The sequence below is a fragment of the Colletes latitarsis genome, chromosome 13 (assembly GCF_051014445.1).
Source record: "Colletes latitarsis isolate SP2378_abdomen chromosome 13, iyColLati1, whole genome shotgun sequence".
Taxonomy (NCBI): Eukaryota; Metazoa; Arthropoda; class Insecta; order Hymenoptera; family Colletidae; genus Colletes; species Colletes latitarsis.
The window spans coordinates 2,580,798-2,589,124 of NC_135146.1; the positions used below are offsets into that span (position 1 = coordinate 2,580,798).

The window sequence follows — 8,327 nt, forward strand, 5'->3', positions numbered from 1 at the left end:
GTAAGCTAGTTTTGAGCATAACAAGGAACACGGAAAAAAATTTGACTAAGCTCTGATAAATATTTATATAATGTATCTTACCACGTGGAATTTGCGGTATCCATCGATCGTCGTCTTCCTCTCTGTTCGTTCGTACAGCCCCAGGGAAAAATGATAATTTATCAAACGAATCCGACGATCATCCTCTATGGAGAGGCTCGAACGGCACGATGAGAAACACGATACGGACGGAACTCGAAAGAGGAGATATACTCTGAAAAGTTGGCCGCCCCATGTCTCTCTTTATTACGAATATGAATAGTGATTGCGAGACCGCGCGTGTATCTGATCACCTGGTCCACGAATGTTTTCTTTCGAATTTATTTGTAGAATTTGCGAGAATAATAGACTATCAAGAATCAACGAAAATCGGATCGGGTAGTTCTATTGTGAACGTAGTTCTTCAATTTTGGAAAACGATGGTGGGACGTTAAGGTATCAGCCGGTTACGCCTAGCGAGCGTTTTGCATCGAACCAATGGGAAGAGAGAGGCACTTTGGCGAGGCGCTAAAAACTTATCATTGAAATCGTTTTTCCGAGGAAGCAAAACGTCGGACTGGCTCTTCAAGCAGAGGAATGTCGTTCCTGCAAAAAAGAAATTGCATATTTAAGTCATAAAATTACTAACAGGGCAGATGACGCGCAATCCGCGGAGAACGATAGATTCATTGCCTCTGTGTTCCTAGCGCGCAGGAAAACAGAGGGGAAAGTAAACGAGGTCACCGACGGCGTAGTAAAGATTTTCGATTCGGAAAAAGCATGCTCGGTAGTAGATGTCGCGAAAGAACTTCCTGAAGGAACACCCCAGTCGAGTACCCCAGAGTCTCCTCAACTCGGTCCTTCGTTGGCTAACGGGTGTATAATCCGAACCCCAGGAACCCGCTTCGGGGGCCGTGAGAGGGAATCTGTACTCGACGTGCAACCTGTGTCATCTCAGGGGAGAGGGGCGCCCCGTGTGAATGAGTATCCCATCCAGTCAGGTGGACTGGGTGGATGTTTGCAACTCGGTCAGGTGGACCGAGGTTTGCGTGAATCCTGGCGGGTGATGCCAGAAGGTGTGAATGAGTATCCCATCCGGTCAGGTGGACCGGGTGGATGGTTGCAACTCGGTCAGGTGGACCGAGGTTTGCGTGAATCCTGGCGGGTGATGCCAGGTGGAAGTATGAATGGGGATGACCGGGACCGCACAGGGATATCCAGTGGTGTGGCCTCGATATTAAACCCGGGAGACCCTGTAGAGACCCTTTTAATTACACAGAATGTCCACGACGAAAATGGAATCGATGCCGGAAGGAGAATTTTAATCACCACCCCCGATATGGGTGAGTCGACGCGATCCTCCCCTACTGTATTCTATCTGAAGGGGCACCTTTTTGCACGGCGCGATAATCTTGTCCACTTCATCCCTCTCACCGGTACTGATATTTCCCATACTACCGAGGGACTTCTAAGCCGAATAGGTTTATCAATGGACCAGGTGCGGCATTATAAATTAAATGTTGGGAATGCCATGGCGTTCCCTCAGAACAGATATTCGGTTTTCTTTTTATTTTTCAAATCTTGTCCCCAAGATGACTTGAATTTTGATCATGTTCAAAACTCCTTGAAGTCTCTTAAAAATCTACTGGAATCTTTGCGGTCGGATACCTTCAGTATCTTGATAGACTCGGATAAATTCGACCCCTTCGCGCGGAATCGTATATTAAACTTACTTAGAGAAATCTTCAACGACCCACAATATAGCATTACCATCTGCAGTAGGGAGGCTATAATCCCGTCAAGGTCGGACCGGTCACAGATTATTAAAGAGCACCATGAATCGGTAGTCGGAGGTCACCGTGGCTCCTTTAAACTTCATCAACTTATCCAGGAACGGTTTTACTGGCCCGGTATGGCAAAGGAAATCGTAGAGTTCGTTCGTTCGTGCCCCACCTGTCAAAGGAACAAGAATTATACTAAGCAAACAAAACAGCCGATGCGAATTACCGACACCCCTAAACGCGCATTTGAAAAGGTGCAAATGGATATAGTCGGGCCCCTACCCGTAACTAAAAGAGGTAATCAGTACCTACTTACCCTGCAAGATAACCTCACAAAGTATTCAGATGCAATTCCGCTACGTAGCATAGATACCATAAGCGTTGCTCACGCTCTTGCTGAACAATTCATCAGTAGGTTTGGATGTCCGGGAGCTATTCACACCGACCAAGGCAGGAATTTTATTAGTCAGGTCATGAAGAACTTCTGTAAAATTTTTAAAATCCAGAGAATAACCTCTACCGCTTTTCACCCACAATCATTGGGCTCCCTTGAAAGAGCTCACCGTGTCTTCATTAATTACCTTAGACATTACTGCACAAAGACCGACTGGGATGAGTGGATAAGATTTTGCATTTTTTCATACAATACCTCTGTGCATGAGGCTACTGGCTTCACCCCCCATGAACTGATTTTTGGCAAAAGGGCCAATATTCCCTCAAAATTCTCCACGGGTTCAGCACCCAGAACATTCGCGCAACATCTAGATGAACTTTTTGTAAAAATCACCACTACTCAGACAACTGCTGCACAGAATCTAGAAAAGGCGAAACAGAAAAGTAAAAATTATTATGATCAAACACTTAGACCTTGTAAATTTGATTTAAACGATATGGTATACTTGCTTAAGGAGCCCAGAACCTCCAAATTCGATTGTACTTGGTTAGGCCCCTATAAGATAAACCGATTATTTAGCGATTTAACTGCCGAGATAGAGTTAACGGAAAATAGATTTAAGATAGTGCATACCAATAAATTAAAACTAGCGCATATAAGACCGGACTCTCCCTCCGCGGGAGATTAAATAAAGTAAATAACCTGTAATACTCGATGTAGTTACTCAATGTAATGTTTTGCGGATTCGGGACTACGCTCTAATTCATGTTCTCCGTATATAATGTATATCCCAACTGACTCTGTATAGCTTACTGCAAATCGCCACACCGACTTTTGTTAACCGTATAGTTTAATACATGTCTACACCGGAATATATTAACTATTTCCCTGCGAATATTAAGTAATCTCGGAATCATAAAGCGCGTGATAGGTATGTGTATATTTTACGTGATAAATATTGTTAACCGCCACCGACCTGGCTCAGGGTAGTAATAATAAATATTGACTTTTGCTTAAAAGCTGTTTTATGAAAACACCTTTTTGTATAAGGGGGAAGGTGTTACGCATTTGCATGACGTAGGGTTTACGTACATACAACGGCGCGACGGGAAATTGCTGGAACTGGTTTTCTCACCATCGAAGCTGCGATTTGAGCGAGGGAGATTCAAACGAACTCGCGTATTGTAATGCGTATTATTATTGTAGGAAATTCAACGCGAGGAAATCTAGGCGCAAACCGAGCATTTGTAGACCGTTACCGATACTTTGTATATACAATGTAGTTTTGACCGTTAGAGATAGGCTGTATGCTTGTGGCGCGCATATGTGTGTGTGTAAGAATCGATCGGTTGGCCATGTCGCCGGTTCTCGCTCGAAGGATCGGGAATATTCCATGGCACGCGCCGAGAACTTGGCAACCGGGGAAAGGAAGAAACAAACGCCGATCGGGACGCTGGATATATAAGACCGAGCCCGCGTGGCCGGGCTCTCTCAGTCTATACGAGCTATCGTGTTGCGCTAGAGAACGTTTTCAATCGCTACTTAGAGAATCTAAAGAACCATACTGAATAAAGTTGTTAAAGTATTTTTAAAGTATTGAGTTGTTTGATTTCCGCGCGCCTCGCCGAGCAGAGCGGTTCAGCGCTCCACGGGCACCGTCCCACGACCTTAATTCCCTAACTCACCAACCACGTGATTCGCAACAAAGTTGATATTTGGCAACATAAATTTTTAGGTTTTTGTATAAATATTTCTGTGCAGTCTAATACAACCCTCATAACTTTGAAATTATTGAAACAAATTGGAATATTCTTAGAAATTTCATCCTTATTAGGAAAATAAATTGCTTCTTCTAAGCTGTCGTATAAAATGTCAGTGGTGTTTAAAACAATTTGTCTACAACTGGCAATTGAATATCACGTAAATAATACTTTTAGAATTGAATATGAAATATTGTGTTTTAATTTCATTATTGTCATTATAATTTTTATATAATGTTGTGGATATGCTAATTTTATTACTTCTATTATAGTATTTAAAAGTTCAAAATTTGTCTCAGTTAATGTAATTAAATTTTCATCGGATGAAATAGTGTCTATAATAAAATCGGTTATTAACTCTTCACTTTTTACTTGCACACCAACATCTACAAGTTTTATAATACTTTCAACTGTTCCAATATTTTCGTTCTGCCTTACATTATAAATAGATGGAACAGATAAATCAACATGAACATCATTTGAGACACAATATGCTTCAATTGTCTTCTTTTCTCTTTCAAGATGACGATTTCTTCTTTCACCACTTCCTTTTTCTTTTTCTATGTCATGTATTGTTCTTGCCAAGTTGCATGAAGGAATTGCATCTTTTTTTAAACACCTTCTACCTTTCATGTTTGAATCTGAAACATCAATTAATTTATTATACCAAGCATTAATACATATAATAAATGCAAACAGTAATGGTTGTGTGTAATTATATATGCTATATGTGCCCATAATTATGAAAGTGGTCCAAGTCATATATTTCATGTTTCGAGATATTTAATGAATTGCATTTAAATAAATTAAAAAATATTTTTATTTTATGCAACATTGCAATTTAGAATTTTATTAGCCTTGATTAATGGTAATTTATTATGAATATGAAATTTTGTGTGAACTTCATACGAAGATGTTTTTAAAGTTTTAATTGATTTAGACCATCTTCAAAATTAACAATGCCCTATGAATGACAAAGTAATAATAAAAATTACGAGTTTTATTAGAGACAATAATTTTAATGAAATAATTCATAAACATTTATTAATTATTTTTAAAGGTAATGGATTTTTATCATTTTAGGCTTTTATTATTATGAGTTTTTAAAATTCTTAACACATTGCATGCGAGTATATTTCGCCACGGTCTTACGTGTGCAGCGGGCGTTTTTTCGTGAATCTCGCTGAATCTTGGCCATTCAGTAAAATCACAATAAATCGGAAACTACTTCGTTTTTCTCAACGAAACTTTCTTATTTTACACTTAAATATTTGCTCTATGGTGGTACAAAAAAACGACACTGTAATGAAATCACGAAAATGGACAATTTTTAGTGTTTTACTATGTATTCAAAAATATTTTTTCACAACAGCAAGTACAAATAGCAACGATAAGACCTTAATATTTCTTCACAGTATGGTATCGTTCAAAGCATTTTCCTTTATGAAGCGGAACATTGCAGAAGTTACTATTGTTATTATGAAACATGTTTCACTCCGTATTTTTTTGGCTGAGCACACGCGACATTATCTCTGTGGATTTTTTTTCTTCCCGGCACCAACAATTTTCTCTAATTCATGTTTGTGCATATCCATGGATAGCCTTCCAGGAGGGTCGCGTTTTGATATCCTTTGCACAGCAGATGTGGATGGCTCTGCTTCTTGAGTGCCGGTTTCAAGTGGTTCATCAGTAACCCAATACAATACGATATTGTGCAAAAATTTCTTATATTTTACTTTTTGCAACTTTGTTGAGTTATACACTGCATATGCATTGAAATGTGCACAATTCATCATATATCTAGCTAAGCGCTTTGTCCACTTTACCGTTTTACGCAAAATGCTATAGCAGGACAAATACTGATCGACTCGATCTACTCCATTCATGTGCTTATTATAGTCGATTAAAGCATTGAAGAGATGAGACTCACTTCTTCGATTGCCAAACTTATATCAATATATCATTTTTCTGCGAAAGATTCTTTTTCCTTTTTTTAAATTAGTTTTTTTCAGACACTCTGGTAAATCTGTATTCTTCCTAATGGTTCCGCAAATTCGTATTTTTTTTTATAAAAGGGCTTCCGTGTTATAGAAACTGTTATAGTAATTATCCATATACAAATGGTGCCAGACATTAGTATATGGCGAAACTACTGTGTGTATTGTTTCGATCAACCGTAATCCTTGAGCTGCATAAACTTGAAAATTGCAAATATAACCCGTGTCACTTTCAGATAATATTCGAATGAGTATGCCGCACTTTATAAGTTTTCCAGCATTGTAAACAATCGTCCTCTCCAAGGTATTATGCCCTCATCTAACGATACTTGTTGCTTTGGTTTGTAAATGTTATTAAATTTTTCAAGAAAGTATTTTAGTACAGGTTTGACTTTGAATAATCGATCAGATTCGTCTGTGATGTCTTCATTGTTATTGAAATGTCAAGCCTTTCATATTTGTCGAGATCAGGATCATTTGATTTGACTATACAGGGATCGGTTGACCAATAATTGTCTCGTGTATCTTTATCAACTTGTCCCATGAAAATAATGAGCCCCAAAAATTTCTTTATTTTCGGAATCGTTATATCTTTCCATTTCGTACTTTCCCGAGATATTTTAAACTGATTCATATTTTGATAATAATATCTGTTTGATTCTGTGACTATACAGGGTGTTCGGCCACCCCTGAGAAAAATTGTAATGGGGGATTCTAGAGGCCAAAATAAGACGAAAATCAAGAATACCAATTTGTTGATAGAGGCTTCGTTAAAAAATTATTAACAATTAAACTCAAAAATTTCAAATCGTTCTGGAAAAATGATTTTCGGTTGCGGGGGTCAATTACAATCATTTTTGGTCATTATATATACCTCCGAAATCCTACCCACTTTCCAGAAAAAATTCGATTAAGTCCTGAAAGTTTTGGATGAAAAAAAAAGACTTTCGAATCGTCTTGGAAAAATTATTTTTAGTTGCAGGGGTCAATTACAAGCAGTTTCGAGAAAAAAATTCCTTACCGAAAATATAATTTTTGGCCAGAAATGTCTGACCGAATTTTCATGCGAATCTTTAAAACGTCATAATTTCTGAACGGAGTGGACGATTTTAATGTTTAAAAAAGCAAACTACGCGTATTTCGATGAACAATATGTGCAAATCGTAAAAATATTCGAAAAGTTGGTCCTTGACCCCGCAAAATGAGAAAAACCCCATAAAAATGGTCCAATTTTCAAACAGCCATAACTCCTACAATAGTGAATATATTTCAATGAAACTTATTTCTGAAGTAGAGCTCATGGGTACCTACAAAAAAGTATTAGACAACTTTTCTGTAGGGCGTTAAACAAAATTATTAAAAATAAAAAAGGAATTTTTAAGAAAAATCGACGCGGGGTAGTTGCTGAAATTTTTCGGCGAAAAAAGAAATTTCAAATCGTTGTAGAAAAATTATTTTCGGTTGTAGGGGTCAATTACAATCATTTTTGGTCATTAGACATACCCTCGAAATCCTACTCCCTTTCGAGAAAAAAATTCAAGAAGGTGTGAAATTTTTCGACGGAAAACAAAAAATTCAAATCGTTTTGGAAAAATTATTTTCGGTTGCAGGAGTCAATTACAATCATTCCTGGTCATCACACATTCCTTATCAAAATTCCTTACCAAAAATCTAATTAGGTGCCTCAATTTTTCCACGAAAAAAAAATTTTTAATTAATTCTGAAAAAATTATTTTCGGTTGCGGGGGTCAATTACAATCATTTTTGGTGAATAGACATACCCCCGAAATCCTGCGAATTTTCGGGGAAAAAATTCAGTACGGGTGGAACTTTAACCGTTAATAACTTTTTAACGAAGCTTCAATCAACAAATTAGTATTCTTGATTTTCGTCCTATTTTGGCCTCTAGAATCTCTCATTATAATTTTTCCCGGGGGTGGCCGAACACCCTGTATATGCAAAAAAGTCTTTGCCTATAAATAACTCTACTGCATCAACTGTGGATTCAGGAACATTAGCCATATCAGTTATCCCAGGGTGACCCAAAAACTCTTCAAGGACTGGAGGATTGTCAATCGATGACCATTCATTTGCTTCTTCATCAGAACTTGTTTCAGAACTGCTAAAAATAGTTCTTCGGATAAACACTCGAGAACGTGGAATAATGTAATCATCGTCACTTTCTTCGTTATCTTGACTTTCAGAATTATTAGGTTTACCGGGAAGTTCTGTCCGTTTTTAGAATAAAACGAAAGAATAATTTCTCATACCTTTAATAATCTTTATTGAATAATATAATTGCCATCATTATTTATGACTTCTTGCCAGCGTGATGGCAATTTGTATATCCCACTTTTAAAAAATACCTTATCTCTAG

General features: G+C 37.8%; 1 long non-coding RNA gene across 3 annotated transcripts; it reads right to left on the minus strand.

The window, feature by feature from the left end:
• Positions 1 to 675: 675 nt before the first annotated feature.
• Positions 676 to 3,678, minus strand: LOC143349327 (uncharacterized). 3 transcript variants are annotated; one of them, XR_013080889.1, is made up of 6 exons: positions 3,170 to 3,280; positions 2,827 to 3,081; positions 2,703 to 2,748; positions 2,381 to 2,614; positions 2,116 to 2,283; positions 676 to 1,971 (listed from the first exon to the last, which is right to left on the minus strand). It is a non-coding gene; the product is annotated as an uncharacterized LOC143349327 (long non-coding RNA). The 3 variants fall into 3 exon arrangements; XR_013080891.1 differs by having other exon boundaries at positions 2,699 to 2,748; XR_013080892.1 differs by lacking the exons at positions 2,827 to 3,081; positions 3,170 to 3,280 and adding an exon at positions 3,329 to 3,678.
• Between the last annotated feature and the right edge of the window lie 4,649 nt (positions 3,679 to 8,327).